Consider the following 22,351-nt stretch of genomic DNA (forward strand, 5'->3'; position numbering starts at 1 on the left):
GAAGCGGAGCTCCGCTAACGTTCAAAAATCAATCCGCCGGAAAATATTTTAAGAGTTTTTTTATTTATACGTTATTTTATTTTTAAATTTTTATAGAAACTCAGAATATTTTAAGAAAGAAGAGCCCTTTTAGTAGAAGGTTAATGAGCGTGCAATAATCAATTTTATGAGTAATTCTTCAATATTTTTTATTTTTGTTTATTAATTAAAAATAATAATTTTTAGCTCTTTTTTATTTTAGGGAGAGTTTTTATTTGGTTATGTCGAAATTTTATTGACTTTCTTAAAGTAAATAACTAAATTAATGAATGAATTAGGAAAGGAAATGAAATTTTAGCATAATTTTTTTAGCAAAAAATTGATAGTGATAACAATTTGATGGGCATAGTTATCAAAATTCAATAAATAAATAAATAATATGTTAAATCAGGGAGCATGGCTGTTAAATTAACTTAAAAATCAAGAATAGAAAATTAATTAGTATAAATATACAAACTAATAAAAAAAGCAAAGATTAATATCTTGTTTAATTTAACGAGGAACCAGCAGAAACAATACTAATCACATGTGCTAGATAAAAACGACTCTAGATATATATAGATATGTTATCGTGGAACCGATAATACTTAGTTATTTATTGAGAGTAATATTATCTTCTTTGCTCAAAACACTGATAACAATTAAATTATATATATCATCCCTATTTAAATCATTTTTATTATATTTTATTATTTTTAATTAAGTCTTTAATCTTTCATTTCTTAGTTCCATAATAATATATGATTATATGTGATGAAGTGATGAGGTAAGACCTTTGAAGTGTTGACAGTAGATAATTAAATTTGAATTTTGATATTGGCAAGGATTATATTTAGGGTGTGTTTGGTTTAAGTCATCATATATAATCTTGGTTATGTGATTATCAGGTAATCACATAACCAAGATTATAGGGAATAAAACATAACCAAATATTGTTTGGTTCAACTTAGATAATGCAACAAAAACTTGTTTGTTTGAATGTTTTAATAAATACCCTAGTTTAATATTTTACCGTATTACCCTCAGTTACAAAACCAACTATACATAATAATAATAATATTATTATTATTATTTATTTATTTATTTATTATTATTTATTTATTTATTTTTTAATGTTTTTTTACTTTTCTTTTTCTTGTATATTTTTTTACTTTTTATGTGTTTTTTTATTTTTTAATGTTTTAATGTTTTTATATTTTTATATTATTTATATTTATATTTTTTTTATTTTTTTACATTTTTAAAATTTTAATTTTTATTTATTTATTTTATTTTTATTTTTAAAATTTTTATATATTTTTTTAATTTTTTAAAATTTTTAAAAAATTTTAAAATTTTATACTTTTTTTTAAAATTTTTTAACATTTTTAAAATTTTTATTTTTTATTTTTATTTTTATTTTTTTAAAATTATTTATTAAAAAAAAATTTTAATTTTTAAATTTTTTAAAACATTTTTTTTTTATTTTTTTTACATTTTTTAATATTTTTTTACATTTTTTCTCTTTTTTTAATGTTTTTTCTTATCGGAGGGTATTTTTGGTAAAAAAAATTCGTTAACCCCGGAATCAACAAAAACCTTAGTTTTCTGAGGTTTTCCGATTCCGGGCTGCATGACCCTTTTGCTGACGTGTCGGGCATGAAACATTATTTGGGAATCATTGAATACCTAAACCAAACAAGGTTTTTGTTGATAACCTTGGATGGATAACCAAGGTTATCAAGAATAACCCCGAACCAAACGCACCCTTAAAGTTAAGTTATGTTAAGATCTAATGAGATTGATAAAGTGTGTAGCTAGTTCAATTAGAAAATTATAATATGTCAAGTTGACTGGATACTAGGCAAAGACAAAGACCTAGTAGGTCTCTTGGACTGGATACTAGTTAAAGATTTGACAGATTGAATATACCAAACGAGAAGTCTAGACTGGATTAGAGGACTAGACGTCTAGTAGGTCGATGGGTTTGAAGGACCGAACATCGAGAGCAAGTCCTAGGGGTCGGAGAATTAGAGCTGAGCAGGAAGTCCAAACAAGTCTGGAGGACTAGATGTTTGACAAATCAGATAACTTCTTCTGAGAGAAATAGGTTAAAATGCATTCCCTTGAATGGAATAGTAGACGTCAGTCCAACCTAGGGTTTCACCTGAAATCTAAAAGTTAAGACCAGAGAGTGTCGAGACTCTCAAAACTATTCATTATTATTATACATGTTGTGCTAATTTTGTGATGCAAGCTCCTGGAAGAGATCCAAGCGCTCAAAGGTCCGGGTGACTAGATGGATCTAAGCACTCGGAATTGCTCGAACTCAGCCATATATACAACTACGATGGCCTATCCTAGCACACGATAGCTTCTAAGTGCCCAAGAGTAGTCCAGACATCTAGGAAGGGATAAATGCAACTCAGATAGAGCTTCACCCTAGAATAGCTATGCTAGTGATACAGGCGCTTGAGGATGGTCCATGCGCCTAGAGTTTGATAACTCAGCGACAAAGGTGGATCAGATAGACCTCTGTGGAGGTGCTTGGAGCTAGTCTAGTGCTTGGAATGACATATAAAACAAGCCTTCGATAGCAGCTCAGACAATAATTTATCGGTGTAGAAAGTACCAGATGATCGAACCCAAGTTTTGATAATGGCAAAGGATTCAAAGTTAAGGATTATTATGATTCTAATAAGTCTGCCTGAGTATGCAGGAAAGTCCTAAGTGAATTTAGGTAAGGAAAAAGTCCTAGTGAATGTTAGGCAGGTTGAAAGCCCTAATTGCAGGTAGACAAGAAAGTCCTGGTTCGAGGGATTGGGTAGAAGTTTTAGTAGATCGAGGATAGTAAATGAAAGTCCTAGAGGTCGCGGACACCAGGTGAAAGAATAGACGGGTTGTAGAACGTCCAACAGAAAATCCTTAAGTCTTGAATGTTGAGTAAAATTCCAAATGGTTTGGAGGACTAGTTTGACATCAAGTAAACTCTTTTGAGAGGAGTAGATGAGGATGCAGTCCCCGTTGAGGGAACAGTAGGCGTCAGTTCGATCTAAGATTTTGTTGAAATCTAAAAGTTAGAATCGGACAGTTCCGAGACTATCAAATTTATTAAAAATAATATATTTTGCTTGTTGTGCTAACTTTGTGATACAAGAAATTAAAATTGAAAGATTGGCTAGAAAATGGGCATCCAGTTGCTCAAATTGGGTCCAAGTACCTAGACGTCTAGGCACTTGGATTGAGTCCAAGTGATCAGACTAGGCTGAACCCAGGCACCCGAGTGCAGCTGAGGTGGTACTCACTGATTGGCCAATACACGCCATAGTCCATGCACCTAGAGATGGATAAATTTTGGTGGATAGAATTTTGCTGAGGTTACGCCACGTCAGCTTGATGGGGGTGCCCAATGTTGGTGCAATTGTCCCTGGGTTAAAATTGACCAGTTTGACTCATGCTTGAGAAATTGTAGGTGCAATTATCCATTTGGGAGATTATTGGTGTAATTGTCCTTGGGTCAAAGTTGAGTTTTGATATTTGACAATATATGAAGATTGTAGGTGTAATTACCCATTTGAGAGATTGTTGATACAATTCTCCACTAGTCAAAAGTTGACTAGTTTGATATGAGAGAGAAGTTAAGTTGGTCAAAGTTGACTAGATATTTGAATGGAAAAGTTTTAACTGGAAGTTAAGCAAGGGTAAGACCAATAGGATAATTGGCAGAAGAAGAAAAATCAAGTGGGTCAATATTGGTCGGATACTTGGTGTGTGAAGTCCCGATGAGTGAAGTCGGGCAGTGAGGAAAGTCTTAGTGAGTGAAGCTAAGTAGATGAAAAGTTCAAGTGAGTGAAGCTAGATAGATGAGAAGTCCTGTAAGTGAAGTCGAGCAGTGAGGAAAGTCCTAGTGAGTGAAGCCAGACAGATGGAAAGTCTTGATGAGTAAAGTCAAACAGATGAAAAGTCTTGGTATGTGAAGTCAGGTAAATGTAAAGTCCTGGTGAGTGAAGCTAATCAGATGAGAAGTCCCGGTGAGTAAGTTGGACAGTGAGGAAAGTCCTGGTAAATGAATTCAAATAGATGGAAAGTCTTGGTGAGTGAATCCAAGCAGATGAAAAGTCTTAGTGAATGAAGTCAAACAGATGGAAAATCCTAGTAAGTAAAATCAGACAGTTGAAAAGTCTTGGAGAGTGAAGCTAGACAAACGGAAAGTCTTAGTGGGTAAAGCTAGGCAGTGAGGAAATCCTAGCAAGTGAAGCTAGGTGGTGAAAAATCTTGATGAGTGAAGTTAGACATTGGAAAATTCAAGTGACTCAAAGGAGGACTGGCCACCTAGTGTTTAGAAGTCTAAGTGGGTCATGGAGGACTGAACACTTGGTATAAGAAAAGAAGTCTAAGTGGGTCATGAAGGACCGAATACTTGGCATGAGGAGAAAACTCAAAGTGGGTCAAAGGATTGATCGAACACTTGATGAAGAAGTCCCAACAAGTCATGGTTGACTTAATGTTGGGCAAGGAACCCTAAAATTAGATTAAACAAGTTAGGGTTAAGCAATCGACTGGGGCAATCGATTGACCCTAAGAAAATCAATTCAGAGGTTCTTACAAGAACACAAAAAGGGCTCGAATCTATTAGGCCGAGACAAATCGATTGGACCAATCGATTAGTGCCACGAGATTCGCGAAGAGGAATTTATGAAAAATAAGGTTGAATCAATTAACCTAATTGATTCAGCCACTTTTAATTGATTGGGTAATCGATGAGTTAGTGCTTTATCGCGAGAAGAGGGAATCGATTGAGGCAATCAACTAAGAAGCCTTAATCAATTGTGCTAATCAATTAAGACCTTTTTAGAAGTGAACAGAGAGTTGCGGAATCGATTGGATAATCAATAAGGTTCTCTGAATCTATTAGGATGACTTACCAATCAATTATGTTTTGAAAATATAGCCGTTTTGAATAGGTTGTTGACATAGTGATTGCTTAAGCGATTCTTAAGTGATTAAGGTGCCTGATGTAACCCTAGAAAAGAGTTTTTCATGACTGTTCTCCATAGAGCTTTCGATGCCAATTCTTGAGATTTAGGGGAGACAAGTGTTGCTACATTTCCCACCTTCAAAAGGCATTCCAAAGTAAGAAAAGCTCAAACAAATCAAGGTTCAAAATGCTAAGTCATATTTTGATTGGTATTTACGTTTGTTCCCTTGTTTCAAGTTATATTCTTGTTCTTGAGCTTATACGTGCTGGGATATGCCCGATGAGGGTGCAAAGCTATAATAATGATAAATTAAAATAACGACTAGAAAGAAGAGGCACAAGGTTTACTTGGTTACAACGTAGATAGTTGTTAATCTAAGATAAGTGAAAGTGCAATAAAAATCTCCTTCGTTGAAGACAGAGAAACCTCTTACACTCGTTGAAAAGCTCAGACAGTTGCTAGGAAATGATTACAAGGGTTGATACTAAAGTTATTTTTTATTTCTTACCTCTAGGGGTTTGAGGTCAAGGCTTGATAAAATGGAGAAGACCCTAAAAGGATGGAAAATATCCTAAAAGGGCAAAAAGAGTATAACCTAGGTCTAGAAGCACAAAAGTCATCCAATGGCCATAGAGGTTTGGGATACAAACCTAAGGCTAAGAAGGGTGTAACTTTTTATCATAGGGTTCCATATAGCTATGGAATTAACCCTAGGTCTAGGGGTCAAGTCAATGATACAAGGGAAGTGCCCCTAGAAGTAAATTTGCAACAAAAAATGTGACTAAGGTTTCTAAGAAGTCTAAGAAAGTCACTAAGAAGGTCACAAGGGAAGCAATCCCTAGAGTTGACCTAGAGAAGGTGACCAAGGCTTCTAAGAAGCCTAACAAGGTCATTAGGAAGGTATCTAGGGAAGTTATCCCTAGTGAGTACCTAGAGCATCCAAGGAGCACCAATAGGTTTTGGGTTCCTAGGAGCATTTTCTCTACCCCTTAGATGAGTTAGAGAGTGTCAACTCAAATTGGAAGGTAATTAACTCAACCTTGATGAAGTTGATACTCGGAGAACATTTTCAAGGTTATTATTATTAACCTTTGAAAATGAAGTAGATTTTCATTTACTCTTAAAAAGAGTAAAATGTGCCACAAGGTGAGAAATTTGATATAATTTTAATTGACACAAGAAACAAGTGTAAAGAAATGCCAAGTTGGGATTTTGACATTTTCTTGAGGAGTTATGCTTAATTTAAATTGGCACAAATTAGGAAAAGCAAAAGAAATATCAAAATTGGGAATTTGACATTTTGGGCAATCTAGGATTTAATTTTAAGATTAGATAAGGTTTAAAGATACTTAGATAGATAATCTAGGTACTTTGTTTAAGCTAAATTATAATGCTTTGTTTGTCCATCATATGTTATAACATCATATTATTGCATTCATGTTTTACATATGAAAAACATAAAAATATCATGTCATGTCATACATACATCATGTAGTTATAGGAAATTTTCTTTTCAAAATTATTTATTTTGATGTATGCCATAAATCATCACTCATTAGTTCAATTTCCTTGCAATTAAGAACAAATGACATTTATTAACAAGTATATCCTAGGTGGATGCTCATAATTCAAAATGCCTAGGTAGATATGCATGATCCCTAGTTTAGGGTAAAATCAAATCTTACGTCTCACAAAGACCTATAAGGTGACTTGTATGTGGTTTAGTGCACATTAGATACAAATGAGATATTAGGATGATGAACAAAACTCAAGATGTTGATTTAGTGCATTCTTTAAGTTTTATGTTTATCAAAACATATAGTTATGTGTATTCCAATTATTAGGAAAGCTAATGTACAAGTCATGTGTATTGAGCTCAAAGAATATGGTTGGATATTGGTTTTGAAAATCATTTTAAAATACTTTTGGAAAACCTTAATGAAGACTATCTTTTGATAGTAATCGTCATTGAAAAGTTAGACATAAACTTGAAGAAAATACTAAAGTTTTTTACAAGTTTTCAAGTTTGTGTCAATCTTTGAAAATAGGAGATATTTTCTTAGAAAACTATTTTTATTTGATAGTGTATACCTTAAGTGATGTCTACATGAATTTTCATGATTTTTAGAATTTTGTAAAATTTTTGGGGAGTTTCTGAAGTTCACTGAAATCAAACTTCAAAAAAGCAGGCATTCAATCATTCACCCGATCGATTGGAGTGCCTTAATCAATCGGGTGATCGATTGAGAGGGGTTTTCTCGCAAGCAGAAACTCACTGGATCGATCGTCCGATCGATCCACACTGTATGAATCGATCCATTGATCGATTGACACACTAATTTTGGCTGGGAAAGCCTGCTTTCAGCGATTTAAACTATTTTTAGTCTATGTAACCATTCCTAACCCCTCAAAATACATTTGTATATATTTAGGGAAAGTTTTCGTGATGAAAACTAGGATAGATTGGTTGAGGGAGACTAAGTAGTAGTTAAGGTTTGTCTTAAATGTTAAATTTTTGAACCTCAAAGCCTCAGAAGTTGGGTTTTCTAAAAATTTAGGGATTCCAAGTCATTGTTGGTGCAATGACAGAAGTTATGGGCATGTTTTTAGAGAGAGTTACTCCTTAAGGATATGAAAATCTATTTTTCATACACCTTGGAAGGTGGTCAACCTTCTTTAGCGTAAATGCTCAAGGTTGAGCATTTCAAATACAATGAGGAGTATATATCTTCATTGTTTGGTTGTTCATGCTCAAGGGTGAACATCGAAGCACAATGAAGGGCATGAGACCTTCATTGTTGAATTGGTTGCTGCTCAAGGGTGAGCATTGAAGGATAATGAAGGGTGTGAGACTTTCATTATCATATTGAACACAACAAGTGGAGTTGTGAATGACGGTGAGTAACTCTTCAGGGAGAGAGTTTTTGATGTATACCAATAGGGGGAGAATGTGTGGTAAGTTAGGTCTTCATTACCTAAAGAGAGAGTTTGCCCTCTAGGCAAGGGGGAGAATGAAGGGAACTCTCATTCATACGTTGACATGAAGGAAGTTGAGACTATGAGATTAGCCTAACTTAAAGGTATTGTCAAACATCAAAAAGGGGAAGATTGTTGGTACAGTATCCCTTGGGTCAAGGTTGATCAGGTTGACCAAACTTGAATTGACTCAAGTTTGAGTCTTGTTGTTTGGGTTTCGATGTTTGACAATACATAGAGACTGACAGTATGTGGAGATTGCAGGTGCAATCATCCGATTGAGGAGATTGCTGGAGCAATTCTCTTCTGGTTAGGGTTTGACCAGATTGATGTGAAGAAGAGTCAAGTAAGTCAAGATTGACCGGATACTTGACTGGGAAGTCCTGGTGAGTGAAGCCAGGCAGAAGGGAAATCTTGGTGAGTGAAGCCAGGTGAAAGACCTAGTGAGTGAAGCTAGGCAGCATGAAATCCTAGTGAGTGAAGCCAGGTGAATGACCTAGTGAGTGAAGCTAGGTAATATGAAAATCCTAGTGAGTGAAGCTAGGAGAAAGTCCTAGTGAGTGAAACCAGGCAGATGGGAAGTTCTAGTGAGTGAAGCTAGGCAGAATTTAAAGTCCTGGTGAGTGAAGCCAGGAACGGGAAATCCAGGTGGGTCAAGGCTGATCGGACATCTGGTGTTGATAAGTCCAAGTGGGTCAAAGTTGACTGGACACTTGACACGAGGAGAAAAAGTCCAAGCGGGTCAAAGGGTTTGACCAGACACTTGGTGAGGAAGTCCTTGTTGGTGAAGCGGGGTCGGCAAGAGGGGGGGTGAATTGCCTGCCAAAATAAAAGTATACCCTCCTCAGATTTTCAACTCAAAATAAATAGCAACTATTAAAGTAAAGGCAGAATAAAAATAAGATACAAGAAATTAACTTGGTTACAACCAAGACGGTTGTTAATCCAAGGCGGTTGAACAACTCTACTAGAATGTCTCCTTCACTGTAAGCGGAGAAGCCTTTTTACACACTAAACGAGTTCACAAGTTGCTAGGAATTGAATGCTTGAATGAATGTATATTTCCTAGTTCCAGGGGCCTTTATATAGCTCCTGAAAAGTCTATCCCGAGGGTCCAAGGTGCCTCCAACAAGGTTCAAGGCGCCTCCAACCAAGTCAAGCGGATAAAGTTCTATCCGCGCACAAACGGTCGAGTTGACCCGGGCTGAGGCGCCTTAAACAAGCGTGAAGGCGCCTCAAAGGTTTGAGGTGCCTCCAATGCTTGATTGAGGTGCCTCAAAGGTGGAGGCGCCTCCAATCTTGATGAAGGCGCCTTAAGCTGCATTTCCAGCTTGCTTTATCCTTTGCTTTGACTTCCGAAGGTCCATTTACTTGGGTGATTTCGGCCAACCGGAATAGGGCTCACCCGAACCCAATTTTTGGCCTTCTCCTCGAGCAGTCTTCTGTCCTAACTTTACGTCCCTCGAACATCTCACACGTTCTTCTCGCCCACCGGTGTACTCTTCCACAGCTCTCTCGTCCTTCGGATGCACCGAGCCTGTCGACTCCCTCCCGTGTCGTCCTTCTCGCTAGCTGCGTCTTCCGCTCGACTTCCTACGTTCCTAAGCTCCTGCACACTTAGACACAGGGATCAATAACAAGCATGACCTAACTAACTTGGTTGATCACATCAAAACAACCATGAGGTCCAACAGTCCTAACAGGTCGAGGGTGACTAGATGTTAGGTTTAATGTTCCAACAGGTCATGGTTGACCATATGTTAGTTTTAGGGACTTTGGACTTGATTTGACAAGTCATGTGTGAGCTGAATCGATCAATCGATCGATTGAACCATGCCCAATCGATCGGTTGATCGATTGGGTGAGTCCCGCGATAAAAGCTTCTCCTAATCGATTGGGTGATCGATTAGGGAAGAATTGCTGGCGCACAGAACACCTCCAAATCGATCACCTGATCGATTGGAGGCTCCCAATCGATAGGGTGATCGATTGGGAAGCATGAATCACGCGAGGGTTAGTGAATCGATCGGGTAATCGATTCAAGCGAGTTCCAGAGAGCACAGAGGCGCTCTGGATCGATCAACTGGTTGATCAATCCAAAGCCTCCCCAATTGATTGAGAGCAATTTAATCGATGAGATTCGACCATTGGTGCAGGTTATATCCGTTAGCGAGCGTTCTTGCACGGCTTCATTTCACAGCGCTGCGATTCTTCTCCGATCTTCACAGCGATTTCTCCATAGCTCACAACCAATTCTTGGAGGCTCTTGGAAATAATTGTTAGTTCACTTCCAAGGTTCAAGAGGCAACTGTTAGAGTTGCAAGGTTGCAAACATAGTCCCATATTGAAAACACATGGAAAGATCATGGGTTTATAAGAGAAAAATATCTCCATTTGGCATGAGGCCTTTTGGGTAGAGCCCAAGAGAAAAACCATGAGGGCTTAGGCCTAAAGTAGATAATATCATGTCATTGTGGAGATATCTAAATTCTTTTCAATCCTACAATTGGTATCAGAGCCCGGACTGTCAGAAGGTTTAACCGCCGACTGTGCACAAGAGCTATGATCTGATTGAGCCATGTGGGTACAATATTGACCTCAAATAAAGAAAGTGGGGGCTCCTATATTCGGATCAAGAAGACCAGATACCAGGTAGGAAGTCATAGTTGCGACTAGGCAAGGAAGTCCTAGTAGGTCGGGTGGGTCGAGGGGCAGGAAGACCTGGTGGGTCGAGGATCGGACGTGGGAAGCCTATGGTCCTTTGTTTGAGGGGGGATTGTTGGGGTTGCAAGGTTGCAAACATAGTCCCATATTGAAACACATGGAAAAGATCATGGGCTTATAAGAGAAAAGATATCTCCATTGGTATGAGACCTTTTGGGTAGAACCCAAGAGCAAAACCATGAGGGCTTAGGCCCAAAGTGGACAATATCATACAATTGTAGAGATATCTAAATTCTTTTCAATCCTACAATTGGTATCAGAGCCCGGGCTGCCAGAAGGTTTAACCGCCGACTGTGTACAAGAGCTATGATTTGATTGAGCCATGTGGGTACAATATTGACCTCGAACAAAGAAAGTAGGGGCTCCTATGTTTGGATCAAGAGGACCAGACATCAGGCATGAAGTCCTAGTAGGTCGGGTGGACTGAGGGGCAGGAAGACCTGGTGGGTCGAGGATCGGACATGGGAAGTCTGTGGTTCTTTGTTTGAGGGGGGGATTGTTGGGGTTGCAAGATTGCAAACATAGTCCCACATTGAAAACATATGGGAAAGATCATGAGTTTATAAGAGAAAGATATCTCCATTTGACATGAGGCCTTTTGGGTAGAGCCCAAGAACAAAACCATGAGGGCTTAGGCCTAAAGTGGACAATATCATGTCATTGTGGAGATATCTAAATTCTTTTCGATCCTACAGCAACAACAAGCAAGAAGAAAGGCAAGCTAGGGTTCTACCGTGTAAATCTTGTAAGGTTTACTATTTTATCATCTTGCATTTTGTTCTTCTTGTGTAGCTTTGTGTGTGAATCTTGTACAGGCTTCTCCGCCTTCGGTAGTTACCGTAAAAGAATGTCTTCATAGTGGAGAGTATGTGAATTCTTGGATTAGTCACCTCTTCTTGAGGTGAATATCAAGTAAATTCTTCGTGTTAGCGTTGTATTTTTGTTTCTTGTATTTTCCGCTGCATTTCATCACCAAGAAGCAAGCAAGCAACGACGAGCTATTCACTCCCCTCATTCCCCTAGCATATTTCGACCCTAACAAAGTTAGAGTAAAAACAATGCAATAAAAGTATTGTAAAGAAATTGCAATAATAACATTTTAGGAACATTAAGTATAATGTTGTAAAATTCAAAATTTTATAATGTTGCAAAATTCAAAATCTCCCCCTAAACTTGTACCTATTCCTCCCTCTTTGATCACATAAAAAAAATAGAAAAAAAAAACATAAAAAGTTAGAAAGTTTGAATAAATTTTAGGGGGCTTAAAAAGATTTTAATAAAGTCATACTTTGTATTTAACAAGAAAGAATTTTAAAGAAAATATTTTGTCAATTATAAAAACTTGACTAATTCAATTTTTTTTTTTAACTTGTTAAATTATATAGTAAATCGTTTAACAGTTAGTCAATTAAATATTAAATTCAATAATTGGCTTCCAGGCTGTGACGAGACATTAGGCATTTTTGGATATTGAAATAACAACAACTTTCTTAGACAAAACCTTTTTAAAGAAATTAATATTTAATTTTCTTTCTGATATTATAACCCTGTTTTTAAAATTTTAGTCTAAGCATGATTTTGGAACCCAATATAGGGTCCTATCTACTGGATTAATAAAAAATTTTGGAGGTATATAACTTCTGGGGATCTTTATAATTTGACCCCTGTGAAATCGTAAATATCAATTTATCCTATCATGATTTCTTATTTTTTATTTTTGAAAGTTACTTAATTTCAAACATGCATGTTCTTTTTCCAAAGTTTCCATTTGTATTTTCAATTTATCATTTTCTAATTTTAAACTATCTAATTGCCTTTTTAAATCAATGTTCTCTTTTTCTAATTTTATCAAATCCTTGGAAAAAATCTTAATGCAATTAAATGACTACTTGGGAGATAGTACACGTACCTCACTTACCTCATGTTCTGATGCTTCCCCTTCATCACAGCTTTCTTCTGATAATTCTCCCCCTTCATTGATACTCATTTTTGAACTACTTTCATCTTCTTCTTAGTGGTTGGCCAGTAGGGCTAGTCCGGAGAATGCCTCGATCTCGGACTCAGAGGATGATGATTCATCCTATGTAGCCTTCAAGTTCTTGTGCTTTGGTCTGTTGCCCTTGTCTTTCTTCTTCTTCTTTAGCTTAGGGCATTCATCTTTGATGTGCCCTTCCCCTTGGCAGTTGTAGCCTCGGACCTTTCTTGTACTCGGAAGGTGCTTCTTTGCTGTGACTTATTAAATTTATTAGATTTAATGTATTTACTAAATTTTCTTACCATTGGAGTGGCTTCGTCTCCATGAATTGACTCGCCGGAGTCTAGATCGTCCATTTTTGCCTTTAGAGCAATGTTCTAGCTCGATCCTTTTCTTTGTCTTGCATACCGAGATTCATGTAATTCGAAAGTGAAGAAAAGATTTTCTAAAGTACTCACCTCGAGATCTTTGGAGATATAGTAAGAGTCTATTATAGATGTCCATTCCGGTGTTCTCGGGAACACATTTAAAGCATACATTAGTGTGTCCTGATTGGTTACCATTTCTCTAAGGTTTGTTAGGCTGGTGATTAGCTCCTTGATTATTCCGTGTAGTTGAGCAACCGATTCGCCTTCTTCCATTCGGAGATTGCTGATTTAGTTCAGGAGTAGATCTCGTTTTACGAGTTTGTCTTCGGACGTACTTTCATGTAGTTCTAGGAACTTCTCTCAAAGTTCCTTTGCTGATTCGTAGGCGCTGATTCTGTTGACTTCTTGTGGAGGTAGCACGCTCAGTAGATGAAATTTGGCTCGTCCATTTGCCATGAAATTTGCTTGCTCCTTTTTGGTCCATTATTACTCCTCTTTATCTTTCGGTGCTACAAATCCATATTTTAATATTAACGATAAATCAAAATCAATTTTAAAAAATACCTCCCTGTGTTTCTTCCAAGACGTAAATTCTCCCTCCAATTTTGGCGGGTAGATTGTCATTCCGGTCATCGTTTCAGTACTTCAGTCAGTGGTTAGTTCTTTTGAAGCGGTTGGGCTCTGATACCACTTATTGGGACCCTTGGCGACCGGCTTGAAGGAGTGGATTACTTGAAAAAGAAAATAATACCTTTTCCGTTCTTTCAACTCTAATTAAAAGCAACAATAATGATAAATTAAAATAGCGACTAGAAAGAAGAGGCACAAGGTTTACTCAGTTACAACCTAGATGGTTGTTAATCTAAGGCAAGTGAAAGCACAATAAAAATCTCTTTCGTTGAAGGCGGAAAAGCCTCTTAAACTCGTTGAAAAGCTCAGACAATTGCTAAGAAATGATTACAAGAATTGATGCCAAAGTTGTTTTTTTTATTTCCTTGCTCCAAAAGCCTTTTTATAGCTCCTAAGAAACTCTATTCGTGGGCGGAAGGTGCCTCCAATAGGCTAGAAGGCGCTTCCAGCGAGGCGCCAAAGGATAAAGCTTTATCCCTTGGCAATAATAAAATTAGCCTAGTCGAAGGCACCTTCCATAGGATTAGAAGGCGCCTTCATATTGTTCATCGAAGAAGCTTTCCATAGTGAAGGTGCAGAGGCGCCTTCAATTCACTTTGAAGGCGCCTCTAGCAACAATTTCAGCTTCCTTTCGCTCTTCTACTGCTCCGATTGTTTGGGTGATCGCGACCATCCGAAGTAGGGTTCACCTGGACCCATTTTCTAGCCTTCTCCTCGAGAAAGCTTCCGCTCTGGCTTTTCGTCCCTCGAAACATCACGCATGACCTTCTCGTCCATCAGTGTACTCTTCCGCAACACCTCGTCCCTCGGATGCACCGAGTCCGTCGACTCCCTTCCCGTGTCATCCTTCTCACTAACTGCGTCTTTCTCTCGACTTCCTGTGTTCCTAAGCTCCTGCACACTTAGACACAAAAGTCAAACACAACAGAACCTAACTTAACCTAATTGATCACATCAGAACTACCATGAGGTTCCAACAGAAGCTCCATGAAGATCCATCCTCAATTGAGAGCAATGACAAAGGCAAAGAGAGAAACTCTTTGTTTCATCTACATGAAGATTCGGAGGATTAGAGATGCTCAACATATGAGGATGAAGATAAAGAGATATCCACTTCAAAGATTGAGAGGGAGTGTAGATCATTGGTATTGGAGTAAGAAGAAGCCTCTACATCCGAATCGAATGAAGAAAGTGCAACCCCTACATGTGAAGGTTTAAAAATTTCAAATTATAATAATAAAAATCATATTATTACTTTGAGTGTAGGGAAAAAGGACATTACAAGAGTAAGTGTCCTAAATTGGCTAAGAAGAAGGCTCAAGTGACACCCAAGGCAAAGGAGAAGTCAAAGAAGACACAAGCATTGGTGTGTAAAGACAATGAGCATATTGGATTATTCTCTTACAATCAAAAGGGTCACTACCAGAATCAATCTAAGGGGAAGGATTTCAATCAAGAGCCAAGGAGAAAGCTCAATTTAAGGGGGAGCTCTTAAGAGCAAACCCAATGTATCATTTATTGATATAATGCCTTTAAGAAATGATAAAAAGCATACTAAAAATAATATTTATCATTTCAATGTTATTTATCATGAAAATAGGAAGAATGATAAGGTTAAGAAAAATTATGTAGCGTATCATACTAGAATAACTCTACCTAAGGATAGAAAGGTACAAAATGACTTAGGCAAGAAATCTAAGAAAAATAGATATTTGCTTAAAAAGAAAATGTCTAAGGATTTAAAGAAAAATCTAAATTTGAAGACTTAAGGAGAGAAAATCAAGTCTTAATGTCAAGACTTGATAAGTTAGAGAGGACTCTTAAGAAAATGACAAATGAAGAAAAAAGGTCAAAGAACAAAAACCTAGGTTAAAATAGATAAGATTCATCCAATGGTTGTAGGGGTTTGAGATACAAATCTAATGCCAAGAAGGATGTGTCTACTTATCATAGAGTTTCATTTAGCTATGGAACTAAGCCTAGGTATAGAATTCAAGTCAAAGTTATATAAGGGAAAATATCCCTGGAATTGACTTTGAGGAGACTAGTGTGACTAAGACTTCTAAGAAGCTTAGGAGAGTCATTAGGAAAGTGTCTAGGGAAGTTATCTTTAATGAGTATCTAGAACGTCCAAGGAACACCAATAGATTTTGGGTTCATAAGAGTATGTTCTCTACACCCTGGATGTGTTTAGAGGATGTCAACACTAATTGTAAGAGTAGTTAATATAACCATGAAAAAGTTGACATCTTAGGACATTTTCAAGATATTGTGACACTTTGAAAGTAAAATTTTAATATTTTTACTTTTGAAGAGTAAATGTGTCAATTAAAATATTTGATGAATTGAGGTTAATTAAATTGACACAACTAGGATAGAAGGCAAAATGTGCTAAGTTGGGATTTTGGCACATTTAAAGAAAAAGGAGGCTTTTAGGCCAAATTAGGTTTAACTTAGCAAAAATAGATCAAGGGCAAAACTTAGATGAAAATCTAGGTATTCTTATTTATGCTAAATTTTTATGCTTTATTTGCCCTATCACATGTCATGCTATCATAACATCATATTTGATATTCATATTTTATTATGAAAAATACCATCATATTTTTGATACATCTCATACATGCATCATTTCATTTATGATGCATTTAGAGTGCATTTGTCGAAAGTATGCATGTGATATAAGTCATGATCATATTCATGTATTGTTTTAATTTCTTGTAATTAAGGACAATGACATTAATTATTAAATGACATCCTAGGTGGATGATCAAAATTTAAAATACCTAGTTAGTAATGCATGATCCCTTAGATTAAAAACCAATATCTACATCTCACAAGAACTATAAGTTGGCTTGTATGTGTTTTGATACATATAGATACAAGTGAGATGTTAGGAGGTTGAACAAAACTCAAGATGTTGATTTAGTGCATCTATTTGAGTTTTAGTTTCATCAAAACACATAGATTATGTATTATCCAATTATGGGGAAAGTAAGTGTACAAGTCATGTACATTTAACCCAAAGATCATGGTTGGAAATTGATTTTGAAAAATAATTTTAAAAATATTTTTGAAAATCTTGGTGAAGACTATTTTTTGATAGCAATCATAATTGAATAGTTAAACACAAACTTGAGAGAAACATTGAAGTTTTCAATGGTTTTCAATTACGTGTCAATCTTTGAAAATAAAGTTTATTTTCATAGAAAATTATTATTTCCTGATAGTATATGACATAAATAATGTTTACCTAAAGTTTCATGATTTTTAAAATTTTGTAAAATTATTTATGCATTTTTAAAATTTGATCTGAAATCAAAATCATAAATTCAATTATGGGGATCAATTGATTACCACACTCCAATTGATTGGAGTGAATTTTTGCGAGCACAGAGACTCACATAATCGATCAAGTGATCAATTAAAAGGTACTAATCGATTAGCACTGCGATAATCGATTGAAACTCAACTTTAATTGATTCAGAGAGTTGTAATCGATTGGTAGCTGAAACCAATCGATTAAGAATGTTGATTTTGGCTGAAATTATCTTATTTCAGTCCATTAAGCCACGTTTAGTCAAGTTAACCATTCCGAACCCTTTGAAATACATTTATAAGTAAAGTTTTCTTGATGAAAATAAGAATAGAATGGTTAAGGAAGACTAACTTGGAGTTTAGGAGGAGGTTTAGTTTTAAAGTTGAATTTTAAACCTCAAAACTTCAATTTTAAGTTTTCTAAAGGTTTAGGAATTCTAAATCATTATTGGTACAATGACAGAAATTTGGAGCATGTTTTGAAAGAGAGTTTTTCCTTAAAATCATGATTTAGATTTTTTTAATGGAATATTGAAAATCATTATTGAAACGAATGAATGCTTTAGGGTAAACATACAATATATACTCAAGGGTGAGCATAGGATAAAAATGAAGGATATGGGAGTTCCATTGAGTTATTTTGACAAAATTGACTCTTAAGGGGAAGAGTTTTTGATGTTTATTAAAAGGAGAGAAAATATAGGGTCTAAGTTAGAAACTCACATTCATGTTTCGAGCATGGGATAAAGTTGGAGTTGGGATAATATGAGTTAGCGTAACTTAAACGTATTGTCAAATATCAAAAAGGGAAATATTGTTGGTGTATCCCTGGATCAAAGTTGACTAGTTTGACTCAAACTTGAGTTTTGATATTTAATAATATATGGAGATTACATGTACAGTTGTCCATTTAGGAGATTGTTGATGTAATTGTCCCTGGATCAAAGTTGACTAATTTGAATTAAGCTTGAGTTTTGATATTTGATAATATATAGAGATTGCAGGTGCAATTGTCCATTTGGAAAATTATTGGTACAATTCTCCACTAGTCAAAGGTTGACCAGTTTGATATGAGAGAGTAATCAAGTACGTCAAGCTTGACTGGTTAATAATTGGGAAAGTCCTAACTGGAGGTTAGGTAAGAGCAAGACCAACAGGATGGTTAGCAAAAGAAGAAAAACCAAGTGAGTCAATGTTGACCGAATACTTGGTATGAGAAGTCCTGGTGAGTGAAGTAGGGCAGTGAGGAAGGTCCTTGTGAGTGAAGCCAGGTAGATGTAAAGTCCTACTGAGTGAAGCTAGGCAGATCAAAAGTCTTAGTAAGTAAAGCTAGGCAGATGAGAAGTTCTGGTGAGGAAGTCGAGCAGTGAAGAAAGTCCTGGTGAGTGAAGCCAGACAGATGGAAAGTCTTGGTGAGTGATGCCAGGTAGATGGAAAGTCCTGGTGAGTGAAGCTAGGCAGATGATAAGCCCCAGTGAGTGAAATCAGACAATGAGGAAAGTTCTGGTGAGTGAAGTCAGGCAGATGATAAATCCTGGTAAGTGAAGCCACGTAGATGAAAAATCCTAGTGAGTGAAGTCAAGCAGATAGAAAGTCATAGTGTAAGTACCCCGTGATAGTTTTGATGTGGTCAACCAAGTTTAAGTACGTCCCTTGTATTTGATCTTTGTATCTAAGTGTGTAGGAGCTTGAAACACAAGAAGTCGAGCGGAAGACGCAGCCAGTGAAAAGGATGACACGAGAAGGAAGTCAACGGGCTCAGTGCATCCGAAGGACAAGGTGCTGCGGAAGAGTACACCGACGGACGAGAAGGACACGCTCGGTGGTTCGAGGGACAAGAAGCCAGGGAGGAAGGCTGCTCGATGAGAAGGTCAGAGTTGGGTTCAGATGAGCTCAACTCCGATTAGTTAGAGCATCACCGATGCAAAGAGATCAACAAAAGAGTTGATCTGCCGTATGGAAGGCACCTTCGATGAACAGTACGAAAGTGCCTTCCAGTGACTGTTAGCAAAGATAAAGTTTTATCTACACACGGATAAAGCTTGCCACGTTGGAGGCGACTTCTAGCCTATTGAAGGCGCCTTCCAGCCTCAGATAGAATTTTCCAAGTGCTATAAAACGACTCTTGGAGCTAGGAAATAGACAACAACTTGAACTACGACTCTTGTACTCTTTCCTAATCTATTTCTTGAGCTGTCAACGTCTGTATGAGGTTTCTCCACATGCAACGAAGGAGATTTTCTAGTGCCTTACACTGTCTTAGATTAACAACCATCTAGATTGTAACCAAGTTAATTTCTGACCTTCTTACATCTTTCTTTTAAATTGTTTAGCTCAGTGTTATTATTGTTGTTTTTTATTGTGCTACTAATTAAATCAAAAGAACGAGAACGGGCATTTTTTTTTAGGAAATTCACCCCCCCTCTAATCGACCCTGTTGTGCCAAGTGGTATCAGAGTCAGAACACCTCAGAAGGACTAACCGCCCACTGAAGCACTGAGACGATGGCCAAACCGAGCATTTACCCACTGAAGTTCGAGGGAGAATTCGCGACATGAAAGAAACGCATGGAGGTATTCTTTAAAATAGACTTTGAATTGCTTTAATTATTAAATATGGTTTTGTAGCTCCTATAGACTCACAAGGAAATGAAAAAAAAGAATACAAATGGACTAAGAAGGAGCAAACAAACTTCATAACAAACGGACGAGCCGAGTTCCACCTGCTCAGCGTACTTCCATCCTAAGAAGTTAATCGGATCGAAGATTACGAATCAGCAAAGGAACTTTGGAAGAAGTTCCTGGAGCTACACGAAGGAACTTCCGAAGCAAAGCTCTCGAAACGATACATGTTCCGGAACTAACTGACGAACCTCCAGATGGAAGAAGGCGAAACAGTCACACATCTACACTCAAGGATCAAAGAACTCATCACCAGACTCGCGAATCTCGGAGAAAAGGTAACGAATTGAGATTTATTAAGGTATACTTTTAATGCATTTCCTAGGACACTCGACTAGACATCTATAATCGACTTGTTTTATATATTTAAAGACCTCGAGTTAGTTCATTAAAAAAACTGTTTCCATTTTTGAACTTCACGAATTAAGATGTGTAGGCTTACGAAATAAAGAAGAAAAGACAGCTCATAACATAGCTCTAAAGGCCAACAAGAAAGGTGAAACAGATCCAGACTCCGAATAATTAATCGATAAAAATGAAGCAGCAATATTGGTAAGAAAATTTAGCAAGTTCATTAGATCTAATAAATTTAATAAGTCGTAGGTGAAAAAGCACTTTCGGAGCAAATAGAAGGTTCAGTGCTATAATTGCCAAGGAGAAGTGCACATCAAAGATGACTGGCCTGAACTGAAAAATAAGGAAAAGGACAAGGGAAAAAGATCAGCAAGATCGAAACACAAGAATTTTAAGACCACATGAGATGAATCGTAGTCCTCTAAGTCCGAGATCGAAGCTTACACCGGCTCTAATGGTAAACAGTCAAGAAGAAGATGAAATATCTTTTTGTGTGCCAACACCGCTATGAGCCTAAGATACCGAGTGTTGATCTTCTGGTCTATAATCTCTGGTCCCCTCCTGGTCCCTTCCATAATTTGTACGTCAGATCGTGGTCAAAATCCAGCCAATATTAACTGTGATTTCCTCTGGTTCACCCTTCCATCTATTAATAGTAGCCCTAATACCAATTATGAGATGATTGTAAAGGTCTCATTTTGTATCATATTTCATTATTAATAAAAGGCAAAGTTGGTTATTATATTTATTTTAGTTCAGTGCCGAATGAATAAGTATAATAATGTCCTTGGGTAGTAGGTTCTTGTCTACAACATATTAATTGGTTGAATTGATAGTGAGATATTGTAGATATACATAGAACACTACTCTTAACTATTCCTAGTCAAACATTAATATACAAGGACAATATTAATGCGTTGAGACTAACATGTAAGTCAATGGATGACTTAATCTCACAAGTCATAGATATGAGATATTAGAGAATATATACTAAATGACCCGCCATGAGAATATTTCATAGATCGTTATATAAGTGTCATAAACATTCTCATGTGACTATTGGTATGAATAGCTTGAAGTCACTACGGTTCCCTACATAAGACATTGTATACTTTGGTATCGGCAAACGTCACCCGTAACAGGGTGGACTATAAAGTCGATCACTGGGTATGCTATAACTTATGCGGAGGGATGTGAGTGATGTAAATGGGATCTATCCCTTTCATATAACGGAAGTGATATATGTGGGTCCCTTGATTAGTATGACACAAGAAAACATGACCAAGCACAAATGAGTCAATATGAGATATTGAGCTTATTTGATTGAGTGTGTCTACTTAGAAATCAAGAAACACAAAAGTTGATAAGAGGATGATACTGTCTATGCCTCATTGATTAATCTAGATATCAAGGATAGAGGGACCAAGTCATACAAGATAATAGTCATGGAAAGGTTAAGTCGGATCTCAACATTCTTGTCACTTCGGTAGCAATGATGACTTGTTAGATGTCACTCATTGCTTATATATCTAAATGTTGATTTTGATACATGTTACGAGAACCTATTGGGTCACACACAAAGAACAAGTTAATTTGGAGATAGATTTATATGATGGATCATTGGATTAAATCTAATCCAAATTAGACTCATTGAGTTAGACTCAATTGGATCCAATTATTGGATTAAGTCTAATTTGAATTAGATTCATGGAGCCAATTTGGATTGATGTTCATGGAGTCAATTTAGATTGATATGGTTCAATGAGTTAGACTCAATGGGTGATAGTTCAATGAGTTAGACTCATTGGGTGAACTTGAGTTCACCAAGAAAAATAATAGTCATCAAGGAAAATGAATAGTGAATTTTGAACCATTGGATTGAATGGTCAATTTCAAACCATTGGATTAGAAGACGAAAGAGCAAAACCCTTTTGTATTCATGAGATGGATATAAATGAAAATTTATGGATGATAATTTTCATTAGATGAAAAACTTTTCTTCTTCTTCTTCTTCTTCTTCTTCTTCTTCTTCCTTCTTCCTCATCTTGGCCGAAACTCACATTCTTGGTTTAGAGCACAACCTAAGGTAGTTTTCTTCTCCACTTTAGAGTTTGTGAGACAAACGGAGACACTTGTTCGTGTGGATACCGTTAGATGCGTGAACGTTTGATCGTGCTGAGATCCTAGCTGTCGGAAGATCGTGTGCACGCTAGAGGCGCGAACACTTGATGTTGTTTATTCTTCCCTTCGTATGGATCCTCTTGATAAGGAACTAGATGTTTTTCGCTGTATTTTTGTGTATTTAGCGCCCTAATACTTTACACAATC

This window comes from Zingiber officinale, chromosome 2B (genome assembly GCF_018446385.1).
Source record: "Zingiber officinale cultivar Zhangliang chromosome 2B, Zo_v1.1, whole genome shotgun sequence".
NCBI lineage: Eukaryota > Viridiplantae > Streptophyta > Magnoliopsida > Zingiberales > Zingiberaceae > Zingiber > Zingiber officinale.